The sequence below is a fragment of the Centrocercus urophasianus genome, unplaced genomic scaffold, assembly GCF_019232065.1.
Source record: "Centrocercus urophasianus isolate 14NV4802_14NV808 unplaced genomic scaffold, USGS_Curo_1.0 seq_73, whole genome shotgun sequence".
In the NCBI taxonomy this organism is placed as follows: Eukaryota; Metazoa; Chordata; class Aves; order Galliformes; family Phasianidae; genus Centrocercus; species Centrocercus urophasianus.
This window is the reverse complement of record NW_024885344.1, coordinates 5,379,173-5,393,222: the sequence shown is the minus strand read 5'-3', so window position 1 is coordinate 5,393,222 and position 14,050 is coordinate 5,379,173. Positions and strand designations below refer to the sequence as shown.

Here is a 14,050-nt window from a genome sequence, read left to right as displayed (position 1 = left end):
TCATCACATGTGTTGAGGATGTCTGCCCTTATTGTCAGAAAGAATTATCCACTTTGGAGATTCTGCTACTTTAAAGTTCTTCTCTACAGGAGATTTTGAGAGCAGTTTCTCGATCTTACATGGAAATCTGTAAGGACATCTTCAGGTACTAGTGGGATAATTCAAAATTCAATGACTTCATACTCAGAATGTCTCCTGTGTCTCATTAATATCTTACCAGCTTTACTGTGATGCAACAGAATGCATGCCTGGGAGCTCAAGAAATTCAATACAGTATTTTCTAAATTAGTATCCCTTCTTTCTTTGTTTTTAACTTCAAATTAGTGGTTCTGCAGATTGCATCTATAGCAAATTATTGCACAGGACAAAGATTTAGGATTTAACCATCTTTCTCTGGGCTTCTGTTCCTCATCAGGAACAGCAGAAAGCGTTTGGTATTGACCCACTGAAGTAAAAAGTGCACTCCAAAGTTGCACAAAGACCTAGTATCTTTGAAAGACCGGTCTCTATGTTGTTTTACCCACTTGAAATTATTCTTGGAATCATAGAATCATTAAGGTTGGAAAAGACCATTAAGATCACCTACTCCAACCATCAAACAGGAGCCTAGCAGACAATGTTTTCAATCTATCAGCCTCTGGGTTATGGGCCCAGAATGCTCCTAGTGTACCAGTCTGCTACACATACACATTTCAAGGCATCAGAAAAACTTCTTTTGCCAGAACGAGCAGTTACTTCTCTCTTCACTCTTCTAACCATAAAAAAGAGATTCCTAGGCCATTAAACTGAACTCCTACGCTACTAACCTTACTGAAGACAGCAGAAAGTCTTTACTGCAGTGAGATTTCCATCACTGCTATTTAGCTTCTGATCCTTCTGATCTTCTGACCCCTCCTTAAGCTCAATCCTTGAGTGGGGAACAAGACTCACGACATTCACACCCATATGTCTAAAGCTGACTCCTCAACTACTCAGAATTGCCTTTTGCATTTGAGATTCTCAGAAGAAAGACACTAATATTCAGTCCTCTGGGCTCAATATTCTCTCTTGTGTGTGCCAAAGATCTTACTAATCCTAGACTTCTCTACAAGAATGCAAGATCATTGGTTAATTGTATAATTGGTTGATTGTTGCAGGATATGGTCACAGCCTTGCAAGCTGTCACTCACCTTCCTCAGGTCCAATGAAACTGTAGTGCAAGGACTTAGAAAGGTAAGTTGCCACCCAATGAAATTCAGTGCTTTGCTTCTTCTGTCTTTATCCCCCTCTTTGTAGTCTCTCATGACACCCAGGAGATTATTTAAAGTGTTTCCAGGAACTCCTAAGGTAGTTCCAGTCTTTTGTGATCATAATGGAGGACTGTAAGTGTCTGTTTAAAACCAATTCAGTCCACTGTTTTACAATCCAAGGTAGTATAATTGTGAAGATTTCCATCTCTTTAATCAGTGAGGAAAACCTGAATAGTCCGAGAAGTTTCAGAAAATTGGTCAATAAACTAACTGATTCAAAATTAACTCAAAATTGTCCTTTAGTATGCCACATTCAGAATTGCATACTTTTCAAGGTCCATTTACCTTAGCATTTCAACATTGGAATGGAAATTTGATAGATTTACAACACTTTTTTTTTCTTGTTATTAAACAACAGTATTTTATTTTTGAGAAGCAATTTAATCTATGGTAATAGTAAGCTAATAGTAACAAAGTTTTGCTCAACTTCTGTCCTCTTGCACAATTTCAAGAGACAAGAAGGGGAATTTGTAAGCAAAACAAAATGAAATAAAACAAGAAATAATACCACCATAAAAGTGATATATTATTTTAGTTGTTCTTCCCTTTACTCCTGGGAATAAAAAGCAGATTTTGTCAGGTTGGGGAACAGAAAGCAATAGAATTACACAAGGCCCACAGTCTATGCAAAGATACTGGTTATCTAACACCACAACACTCATCAAAACTTTTGTTTAGGTAGTAGGTAGTTCACTTGCCCTACTTGTGGGGAGAAAGTATTGATGAATTTTGAAGAAGGTTGTGTTGAGCAAGCAAAGTTGATTGTACTACCAGGGAAATATGCTTCTGCCTTTGGAATAAAGCTATATGCTACTCATGGTTGTACTGTTTTATGTTTTTCTTTTCTCAGTTTTGAATTAAATGACTTAGAAAACTGATTATAACAAGATGGTATATACAAGACGGTATCATTGCACATTATACAGGAGCTATGAAAGCAGAATGGAAATGGGTTCACCTTCAACATAAGAGATGAAAATTTCAAGAATGCAAGATTTTTAATAAACGAGTAATCTCTCTCAAGACTACTCTGAAAAGAAGAAATCTCCATCACGATTTGAAGTATCCTGTTCTGGAACCACATTTTGATCACAGTCTTTTTAGCATAAAAAGTTCTTGTTTCCTCTTGCAGGTAATTAGGACTCCCTTGCCAGATGTTTTTCCTTCAGTTACTTTAAGCTTGTTCTATCTTGCCCTATAGCACCTTTATTCTTTGCCTCACATCTGTCCAAAAACATTTCTGCTGAAGTCGGATTCATTTCCTCTCACACATTAGCATTTCATTGATTTCCTGTCACTTGCCATGCTCAAATTCATCATTACCTACAACACCTTTATTATGTACCCCCACCTATATTTTCAGTTTCATTTCCTCTGGCTCCTCATCCCACATCCCTTATCTGAAATGACTTTGGTCCACAGGATCAATAGCCCACAAAAGACAGGAGTGCTTTCGACCAAAGCCCAGAGCTCTGTACTAAGTCATACTTGCTTTTGTGATTTTAGGCCAATGTAATCAAGCCTGGACAGCTTTCTTCTGAGGTGTTCCTTTCACTATGATATCTGCATTAGTTTATACTGGCATGTTTAAACTACGCTGGTGAAACTGATTTGAGACTCAATATAACTGTCAAAAAAAAAAATGTTTCTTCCACTGTAAATTTTTGATACTTAAAAAAAAAAACAATCCTGAATTTCTTCTGAAACAAAGCTCTTAGATCCTTTCTATAAATGAGAAAGACCTACACCAAAAACATAACAATGGAGTTATGATAAGAAACTTGATTCCTCGTAAATCAAGCAGTCAAAAGTCTTGATCATGGGTGTTTTCTTATTTCTCACACTTTGTCTGCTTACTAAGTCATTTATTGATCTGGTGTTTGGAAGAAGCTGCCTCTTCCTCTCTCACTCAGCTCTACTTCCTAACTTCCCAGCATGTCTTTTCTGTATTTGTCTTTTCTCTAACTGCACCTATAAGCATGGAATAGAAGAAGTGGGCCATAAGCAACATTAAGACAAGACTGGTATAAGGAAGAGCCCTTACTATTTGTAACTGCATGTTTTGCTCAGGGATCTCTTCCTCTGTAGCAGTCTGATTTCCTTATTCCCTATCTATGCCCGTCTTTATGGATTGGTACACCTGACCTTTCCTATGTCCTGATAGATAGTGTATTGTTTTCTGCCCAGCTTTGAGATGTCATTGTATCTAGTCAGTTTAGCATAGTAAATAATTTCCAAAATACTCGAACCTTCATATTCCTCTATTGCTTTTCTCACAGTGATTGTGTGGGGGATGGGGAGACTGGCTTCTCTGTTGTATCTTGGTTGTAACATACAACTACACCTACACATACACAGGCACTTCAACTCCTGGCACATCACTGCTCATTTCTGTGTACCTAGTCACATCACTTGAATGTCTGTATGTAGGCTTTATGTTTAAGAACTGCTCTTTCTTTTTCTCATCTTCAAGAACGTAGATATTTAGGAAGACTTTCCTTGTTTAGAGAACTGCCAAGAATATACTACACAGCATACGTGTGCGCATGTTTCTTTGATTACTGGGGTGTTTTAATCTGAGTTTAAGTATTCATTTTGAGACTGAAGGTGAAAACAAATGGCTGTCTTATTAAAGATACAAAAGGTCAAATTTACTCACAGTGTAAAGGTACTTTATCTACATTAGTTCTCCCCACTGAACTAGAAGTGAGTGTTTTTCCAGGACATTTATTCCACCCTAGTATCAGTAGAGATAAAGCAAGCTGAGGAACAAGGGGTGGGAGATAAAGTAGAGGCCAAGGGCAGGGAGCTTTTCGTGCAGCCTCTTAAACACACTGATTGTAGTTTAGGATTTTTCAAAGCTGCACATGTTGAGTAATATCTGCCAATAAACACAGCTCAGTGGGTGAGAAATCTGTCTGCCTCTTGCTGAGGATTAGAAGAGAAAAGACACCAAATGAGCAGTTTCTTCACATGTGGGTCGTGCCCCTCACTGGGGTACTTGCCCCTGACCTAATCCTGTTCTACTTTGTCTCTCTTACTCCCTCCTGTCTTCCTTCCCCCTTCTACTCCTCCACTGCTGCACTACTGGTGGTCTGCTGCATGCTGCACAGATGTTTTCCCTATGCTATTATAAGATTATTTTTCAAGTGGCTTCTTGGAACAGATGTTCCAGTGTGTGCACTCTTCTTCCTTTGGCTGAAAGCACTGTGCACAGAGAGCAGATTGCATTGCTGCTCTCCTTTTGATCTAAAGAGCGAGAGAGAAAAAAAAATCCCACACAAATGATGCTGGTTTTCGTTTCAGGCTGCTTGGCAATGGTGCACCTGGGTGTGTATCTCCTGCTTCTTTTCTCCCCCATCACTAGTGCTGCTTGCAGATGTTTTTTTCTGTGTCTTTCTTCTTCAGGCCATTTTTTCCCCTCAGTGACCCAATACTTTACTCCCACTGCTTTTATATTTTCTTTCATCTACCATTCTGCTATTCCTGCTTCCAAAATAGTTCTCTGACCCACTGCCAGTGCCTCATCTTCATCTTCTCCTTCCTTTGGCAACTCCTGGATTGTTAGGATGGATTAGTCCCATGTGTTTTGGTGTAAGGCCTGGTTTTGGCATACAGTTCTCCTCCATAGCCCCAGTGAATTCACCTGAGCATCACTCTTTCTACTTTTTATTTTATTTCTCCTATTGGGGAAGTAATATTCTCAAGAGTCAGAGGCACTGAAGTGTCAAGGGAGCATCATTTTCAAGTAGTTAATTTATAGATTGAAGAAAGGTATGACAGAAGGAGGTTGTGATATATATGTTGCATTGTAGGATACTGTAACTAGGCTTAACACACTGAAACACATCTTCTGGGATAAAAAATAAATAAACAAATAAACAAGTCTTTATTTGATTACATCTAGACTTTTAAATTTTATATCAGCTCCAAATCCACACATTAGTCTTCCTTAAAATAATTCAGCTTCCATGAATTCAGTTTTTGGGGAGGCAAATAAATATTGATTTTTTTTGTTGATTCAGTTGATTCAAAATGATGTACATCAGATGAAAAATTGGTTTACACATATATTCTTAAAAAAAAAAAAAAGAAAAGAAAAAAAGCTCCTTATTATTCCTGTTTTGATATAGCTAGCATGAGCCCAATACTTGTTTTTAAAATACTGTCTTATGGAACAGTCTTGTTAGATTGTGTGGGGAATCATAACCTTGCATAAGAACATACAGGATTCTCTAATAGCAAAATTATTCTCTATTGCATTCATTGACTGTCCTAGATTGCTCCAGAAATGCTAACAGTCTTTGTTGATTTACGGACTTAGAAATTTCTTTAGAACTGGGGTGAAGTACCAAAGCTTCCTGGGGAAGATTTAAACAGCACTTACAACCTTGCAAACCCTTTATTTTCTATCTTCTTTTGCATGATTGTTCTACTGCATTGTACTGCAGTGTGTATCATCTAAGTAAACAACTAAATAATAAATACATAAATCAGTAAATAAACAGATAGGGAGCTATACGACCAGTAAATCAAGCCACAGCTTTGGCAACATTTCCCATCAAACTACTCCTCCCTGTGAGCTGAGTGTGCAAGCACAGCTGTAGTTGCAGTGCACTGCTCTCCAACATCTGCAAATCTGAGATAGATCTGTAAACTCACCTACAACCCAAATAATCCACTACAGGTAAACAAGATTGTCTGCGGTCACATTTTGGACCAATCTATCACACATCCTTCATCTCTGAACTCAGAGAACTGGCCTTTCGATACTATTGAGGGCAGCTTAATTCTTGGAAGCCTTGCATACTGCATGGAGTTATTAGAAAGCTGTGCTGCCCTTCTCTGTACTGTTTGTGTCTAAATGGGTTGTGGAAGGAAGTGGATAAAGAGGGAAACCATCTGTTTCAATGCTGATTTTCAACAGGTTTATGAAAAAAATAATAATTGTACGACCTAAAGCATGTGATAGCAGGAAACTGGATTCTCAGGGTACAGGAATTTCAGTCCTGTTTCCTCACCTTTCAATGTGTTTGGTGCAGCAAGTGACATTGTAAACACAGTTACATCCAGCACAAACCCAAAGTTTGCAAAAAAACCCATCAATCTATTATTTCAGTTTAAAAAAATCTAGAAATTATGCTGAAAAACAGCCATAAGCATCCACCCAGGCCATTTCTTCTAACCCAGGGCTAGACAATTTTTTGGGACAACTGTTTTTTGCCTTCCTAAAATCCTCTGTTGACAGGGATGTCATGGGTTGCCCAACCCATTCCAGTGCTCAACTACTGCTGTTGTTTACACAGTGAACACATAAGTGTTGAATGACATTTGTGGTTGCCAAGCATCTACAGCACTCTTTCTTCAAATACTTATGAGGAAGTAGTAGAATTATCTAGCATATCTCTGTTAGGCTTTTTTGAGAATCTGATTTAGGCATAAATCTATTGTTTTAAACACTATATTGGAAGGTAGGGATTGCTTTGGCTTGTTTTTCTTTATTTAGATTAACTAATGGGAAAGTTGAGGGTATCAAGATTCTACTTGTGGTTGATCTTTGCAGGGGATACAGTCATGGAATTATGGAATCACGGAATCATAGAATCACAGAATGGCCTGGGTTGAAAAGGACCTAAAAGATCATCTAGTTTCAACCCCCCTTCTTGTGCAGGGTCACCAACTCTAGACCAGGCTGCCCAGAGCCACATCCAGCCTGGCCTTGAATGCCTCCAGGGATGGGGCATCCACAGCCTCCTTGCGCAACCTGTTCCAGTGCGTCATCACGCTCTGTGTGAAAAACTTCCTTCTAATATCTAACCTAAATCTCTCCTGTCTCAGTTTAAAACCATTTCCCCTTGTCCTATCACTATCCACCCTTGTAAACAGTTGTTTCCCTTCCTGTTTATACTTTCCCTTCAAATATTGGAACGCCACAATGAGGTCTCCCTAGAGCCTTCTCTTCTCCAAGCTAAACAAGCCCAGTTCCCTCAACCTTTCTTCATAGGGGAGATGCTCCAGACCTCTGATCATCTTAGTGGCCCTCCTCTGGACCTGTTCCAAAAGCTCTGCATCTTTCTTGTGCTGGGGGCCCCAGGCCTGGATGCAGTACTCCAGATGGGGCCCATGAACAGTAGGAATCAAAAACTGCTCTTATATATCAGTTTGATAATCATTTTCAGGATAAACTGTATTTCTCTACAGGTGGTTGTGACCACCACAACATTTCTTGTGAGAGGAAGTGCTAATAGAGTGAGCGCAAAAGAAATCAAAAGAAAGTGAGGCATCATCTGGAGTAGTATGTTCAATTCTGGGCCTCTCAAGTACAGGAGAGATATGCATATACTTAAAGGACCAGTGAAGGGCCACAAAGATGAGGCAGGGATGGGAGCATCTCCTCTCTGAAGAGAGGCTGAGCAAGCTGGAACTGTGCATCCTGGAGAAGAAGAAGTTCAAGGGGATCTCATCTCTGTGTACAAATAACTGCAGGGAAGAAGCAGAGAGGACGGAGCCAGGCTCTTTCATGGTACCCAGTACCAGCACAATAGACTACAGCACAAGATGGAGCATGAGAGGTTCCATCTGACTATGCAGGTGATGGAATACTGGCACAGGGTGCCAAAAGAATTTGTGAAGTATCCCTCCTTGGGAATCTTCAAAAGCCACCCTGCTGTGGGTGCTTGAACAGGCATTGGACCAGACACTACCAGCAGTACCTTCCAATCCTTAACCATTCTGCAATTTCATGGCTCTGCAAGGTAGCTTTCCAAAAGTACTCCATTAATGAATAGGAGTTCAGAATGCTGGTAGCTGGTGGTCACAAAAATGAAGAGTGGATCTTAAATGTAGTAAGAAAACACATCAAGAAAACATTTATGGAGTAAATCCTATGTTCTGCCATTCTATTATTTAACAATGTGGGAAGGCAACAATATGGAAAAAAGGTTAAGAAAATACTTTTAATCATAAAAAACTGCAGACAGTATCTTAAAGTAACTGTGTATTGGCTAACAGTTAGACTTCACAAGAGCAATTTGAAAGAAGCAAACTTTATATAATTTCACCTTGGAAAGGGAGAATGGGCAAATTCATCATGGTTAAAGAGAAGAGAAATGTTGATATAACTTGAAGTTCTGAGCTCCAGTCCTTTAAGTGCATCAAATAGTCTTCTATAGGACACTTTTATTTACTTTTGCTTATTGCATCGGGGCCTCTGTCTCACGGCCTATGTCACAGATACACTTAAAGATATATAGGTACCTTGGACCCTACTCCTACAGTTTACAGTCTGTGGATGAGGTGTGGGCCCAAGGACTTAACCTTGTCTTTCATGATGACAGGTTTCTGTTCTTGGATTGAGATCTCTGTCCTATGTCTTTCTAAGTTATCATGAGAACTTTTGCTCCAACCAGCAGTCCTACAAATATAGCATTCAGAATACAATGTTTCTGAAAGTACAAGAAAGGGCATTTGTTGCCACCATCTACACGTTTGTTCTTTCTGTTTTGTCTTTTTATTCTATAGGAAATTAGTGTCCTCTCTGTTTCCCATCTGCTTCTGCATATCACATCTTTGTGACATTTATCTCCAGTCATTGCTCCTGTTCCCATATTCTTGTACTCACTCCTGCATTGTTCTGGACATAATTTTGATCTTTTCCAAGTAATCTGATCTGTTGTCAGTGCTGATGCTAATCTTACTGGAACAGTGTCACCCCTGGAATTCTGAGGGTGGAATCTAAAGAATAATAGTGCTAAAAGGTATTATGGGGTGCATAGGAAATTGTTCTTTGGACAGGAATAAGGCAAATGCAATCTACAGGATGTTCCTGTGTCATTAGTATCTTACATGCTGTCCTACAGTACCAACAGTTATTAAGCCACTTGATGGGAAATACTTTTAATCATAAAGCTTACTCTCTAAACTTCTGTGTCCCTTCTTCCTGAACAAACATATGACAAATGATTAATATTAAGCCAAACATTGCTCATTTAAGAGATAATTAAAAAAAAGTTATTGCTTAACAACTCTGTTTGAAAGCAGTGTTTTAAAGGGGATCACGTAATAAAATGGGAGGAAACCCAAGTGGCAACATAGAGCAATGAGCTGAGACTGGTAACAACTGAAGTCAGTTAGCTAGGCAAGGCTGTCAGAATTTACAGAGAGATGAGAACAGGTCTGTTTGATTTGGAGTCAGGTTTTCAGCAATATTTCTTCATTGCACAATCGTTAGGATTTAACTCTTATTTAGAAAATAGACTTGAGCACTCAAGATTGCAATGTCCATCTGTTCACAGTCATCTCAGAAGATCTTTTCCTTCTGGCTTGGAATTCTTAAAAAGTAGTTTTTTGTCACTGCAGTGCAGTTGATTTCCAAGGAATTTTAAATGGCACTGTAGAAGTCTTCATTTTTATGGGACAGCCAAAAACTTCCTTGGCTCACCTGCCAGCTCTGTTCTGACTTGTGTGTCACACATCTGTCTGCTCACACCACAGCGTTAGACAACTACTGAGTTTATGGGAATATTTGTGACTGCTCTTAATTGAGATGAAGGCTATGACTCCAGCAGCCAACAGCAGGCAAATATCATCTGTGTAAAAGATATGAGCACTCTCTTTTATAAAAATGCATTATTGTTTCTGGCACACTCTAGATGCTGAGCTCAAGTGCTGGAGAATGAGATTGGGACATTGTGACTCAGCTGTTTGCTGTATAGCATTCATTAATATGTTTTGTATTTTTCTGCAAGGACAGTTATAAATAGTTTTGTAGAGGTCAGATGGGAACCACTAAGCACAATCCTTACTCAACACCACGGGGGAATAACTTTCTCACTACTCTAGATACTCTTATGTTTCCCTGACTGCTTTTACTACTGAGATGGTGCCCTCTGCATGTTGCTGGCAGTAAAGGGACTCATCACATACTGAGGTGAAAAGGAGGGCAAAGAACCGGAATGAATGCAAGGAGCTTGACTCTGCCCCATCTCCACATGCAAGCTAGATTAAAAGGCTATAGTTCTGATTCAGGGTTCCCTAAAGTCCATGCAAATATTTGTATTGATTTCAGTGGCTTTGGATCTGCTCCTGTGTACACAGATATAGCAAAGTATTTTTCCCAAAAGGGAGCAAAGTCTTATTTTCCTTTCATAGAGAGAAGGTGAATGCTGATTCTCAGCTCAGCTCCATCTAGGTGTTGCTGGGCATCTTGAGCTGTTGTTAGATTTCTAGCTGATCCCTAGCCAGTCCTCCTCATGTGTATCCTTCCCTTCTTGTCATTAAAGGTGAAGTAGAATGATGCACAGAGTTTTCCACCCTGTAGTTTTGAATGTGAAAAAGATAATCTAAGAACAGAAACTTTCATGGAATGTGCCAGTTTCAAATGAGGGAGAATTTAAGCCTTTATTACCCAAGGCAGCTATAAGTGAGTGTGACAATGCCTTCATTCTTTAAAAGCACATTTCACTTGTGCTACCATACAATTATACAATCTTTTTTTTTGTTTAGTTTTATTTTTGTAAGCCTTTGTACCTGAAAGTTTTGTTGTTTAATTCTTTTTTTTTTTTTTCTTGGAAAATATAGATAAAAAAACTTACAAGCAAATAAACCCTGAGGCTAGAATCCAGGTAAGTTCACTGTATCACAAGCCACTTAAGTTCATGTTCTCACATCTCTTTGTGTGCGTCCCCCCTTGACATGACGTTGAATGTAATTTATCTACAAGATTTAGTGTCTGTGGTATGTTGCAGGCATCAGCATTAGTGCAAAAATACGTAGTAAGGTCAAGCCACAGGGACCTGTATGATTTAAAAGAAGGGCTTTATCACCCATGTTTTGTCAGTTTGATTGGCTACTGTTGAGGTAATGGTCTGTGTTTAATCTATCTTCTTGACTTTTCAAAGTTTCAAAGTCTATCGCGAATGTTGATCAAGCCTCTAACTATAAAACTGCTTTGAAATTTCAACCACGACAACTTCAATATGTAGTAAGATTTTTAAACAAATAGAACTTTATAAGATTATATCATATTATTTTTCAGCTTGAAGGAAAAACTGAGAGGCACTGGTTTCTTCTTTTTACTTTTGAAACACAAAGGAGCTCAGTTCTTTCTTTGAAGTATTCCTGAAATATGTCACTAAAAATCAGTTTTGGTTCATCTGTAGAATAAGTCTCTAGATAAAATGCTTGTAAATAAAAATATAGTTTGGAGGTAAAACATACAGTAACAGATTTTACAACTTCTGAAATGTCTTAATATGTGATGGTATTTTGACTAAAATAAATGCACTCACTTTTGGTCAATAATACAAAATTTTCAAGTTCTTTCTAGAATACCAATCATACTTGGGACAAAGTCCTTCTAAGTCGTCACCTTCCTGAAAGAACACTCAGTAAGGGCTACTGGACGAAGTAGGCAAAGTTCTTTGCACCTCTTATAAACAAGAAAGAAATAGGAAGATTACAGCATGCCAGAATATCTCTCTTTACTCCCTTTTTCTGTTTAGTCTGAGAAAAAATATGCCTGTGTTTTTTTTGCTTCACTGTTTATCTGGTCTCTCTGAAAACATCTGGAGTTGATTTTCAGCAGCCATAGGAGGAAGAAAGAACCCAGAGGATTGCTTCCTATGCTCTTGTGATGGTGGAGAAGGATTGCAGGAGATAGTGAAGGTGGGCACATCTGTGGGCAAAGCAGAAGAAATTAGGGACATGGTGGCAACAGGGTTGCACAGAAATATCAAATATTGGGGTGAGAGAATTGTGGAGAGGCAAAGATTGCTAAATTTATGATTAGAGAAAAAAAAAGCACATGGAAAAACAGTATTATCACTTTGGAAGCAAGGACTGGTAGGTTAATTACAGAGACAGAAACGAGTGAATGTGAGAAATTAGATTTCTTGGGTTCAAGACCAAAATCTCAGTGAACCAAACAAGAAATATCAAGGGTGCCCAATGAAGTACTGAATGAATACTTAGAGAAAGCAAGCATGTAGAGTTGTGAGAGAAGCTCTTGAGCAGAGCAGAAGTTGAGAACATGTGATTTCTTCCAGTCTTCTGAAATAGCGATGGCAGGCATTGCTGTGAAATATTCTTGTTCTTAGACTCTCTATGGACACTTCTCTACATTCTCCAGATACTTGTGAACCTCCTTGAAGGTCATGTCTGACATTGGATGGAATGTCTGAGAGGTGTTACCGGTGAGAGCAGAACCTGCTGAGCAAAGGAGAGAATATGAAAATCTGGCTTAAAGATTAAAAGATTACTTAATTGTTTTTTGTTGGTTTTGTTTGTTTGTGCGTGTGTTTCATTTTATTTTAGCTTTAGTTTTCATGTTAGAGTGTATGCAAGAGTTAGAGCTACAGAGGTTTCTTCTTATTTTTTGCCATTCCAAGGCAGCTAGCTGAGGGCTCAGCAATCCTCATTTTTAAGATCCTTGCTATTTCCAGAGAATTCTGAGATGAGTGACAAAAATCCCTAAAACCAGCTGCTCCTGGCCCACGCCTTTCGGTTTCCTGCAAGGAGAAGCTGATTCAGACACAGATGAGATAGGGAATTGCTAGACAGCATGGCAGATAACAATGGTGTCTTAAATGTAGTGTGTAGTTGTTGACTTTACAAGTTAGAATGAAGAAAGAGTTAATCTTGGGTAATGTTTGTTATCTACATCAGTGTCATGAAACTATAGGGGAGAAGTAGGTAAGGCAGAATGAAGAGCTATAAGGACAGATTTTCCTGCTGTTAAGTAAAGGCCCACTTTTTTAATAGCCAGCCATGTCAATGATGCTAACATAACTTATCTGTGATCTGGTAGTATGCCCAAATTACAGCATTGTTGACCCCATTCCTTGGTATCAACTTTGCTTGGAGAGGAGATGAAGTGTCAAGATCTGCTTGTTGTCACAAACTACGAAAGAAGGATTCAAGACTGCTTTCATGTGGAGCTTGTCAAAGTAAGTTTCATGTGTTGCCCTCAAGGCTTACAGGTACACCTACCTTCCTCATAAAGCATGAGCATGAACCCTGATGTCTAATTTGCCTGGTCCATTGGAGAGAGTTGCTATATGATTAAAGTATCTTGACGTTTCTGAGTTAGATGAAATATTTTTAATATAAGACAGAGTCAGAGGTTATAGCAATGGTGAGGTGCAGATACATGACGAAAAAAAGGCATTGTTAATTGCATAGGAAAGACTTGACAGAATCTATTATACTACCTATCACTGAAAACTTGGTCTAAGCGTGCCTTCACTTAAGGTGTTGTAAAGACCTGCATCATGAATTCAGACAGGACACTTCAGACAATACCCTAATGCAAGCACTGTTTTGGGAACACTGTTTTAGCAGTTTGAATGCAACAAAAGGGTAAATCCCTGAGACTGATGCTTTTTAAAGGAGTGATTTTAGAGAGGGAACAATATACTATGGTGACAAAATACCTGCGCTGTTATCCAACTGTCTTAACTCACAATTCATTTGTGTAAGGGGCGAAAATAGAAGACATTACAAATAATGTAAAAATCTCTAATATATCTCAGAAAGATTGTAATAATTATGTAAAATAAAAGAGAAACACATTTGTCTGAGCATGAGGTTGGAAATTGGAAGAATGGTGACAGTAGTAACCTGTTGTGTCAAAGAACACACAGCTCATGGTGAGCTGCTAACAGACAATTACACAGTCTTCTGAAAAAAAAAAAAAATTAAGAGACATGGCTTTAAATTTGTTTCAGGAAAAACACTGTAGACTAAATGTCACAGGATTCTAA

At 38.7% G+C, this 14,050-nt stretch overlaps 1 long non-coding RNA gene across 2 annotated transcripts in view; it reads left to right on the top strand.

The window, feature by feature from the left end:
- Positions 1–12,635, top strand: part of LOC122170624 — a 97,765-nt gene extending 85,130 nt beyond the window's left edge. For both annotated transcript variants that reach the window (XR_006171811.1, XR_006171812.1), the window contains exons 2-6: positions 1,137–1,212; positions 2,140–2,421; positions 10,869–10,912; positions 11,872–11,954; positions 12,418–12,635. This is a non-coding gene — a long non-coding RNA (uncharacterized LOC122170624). The remainder of the gene's footprint in view (positions 1–1,136; positions 1,213–2,139; positions 2,422–10,868; positions 10,913–11,871; positions 11,955–12,417) is intronic.
- The last annotated feature ends 1,415 nt before the right edge of the window (positions 12,636–14,050 follow it).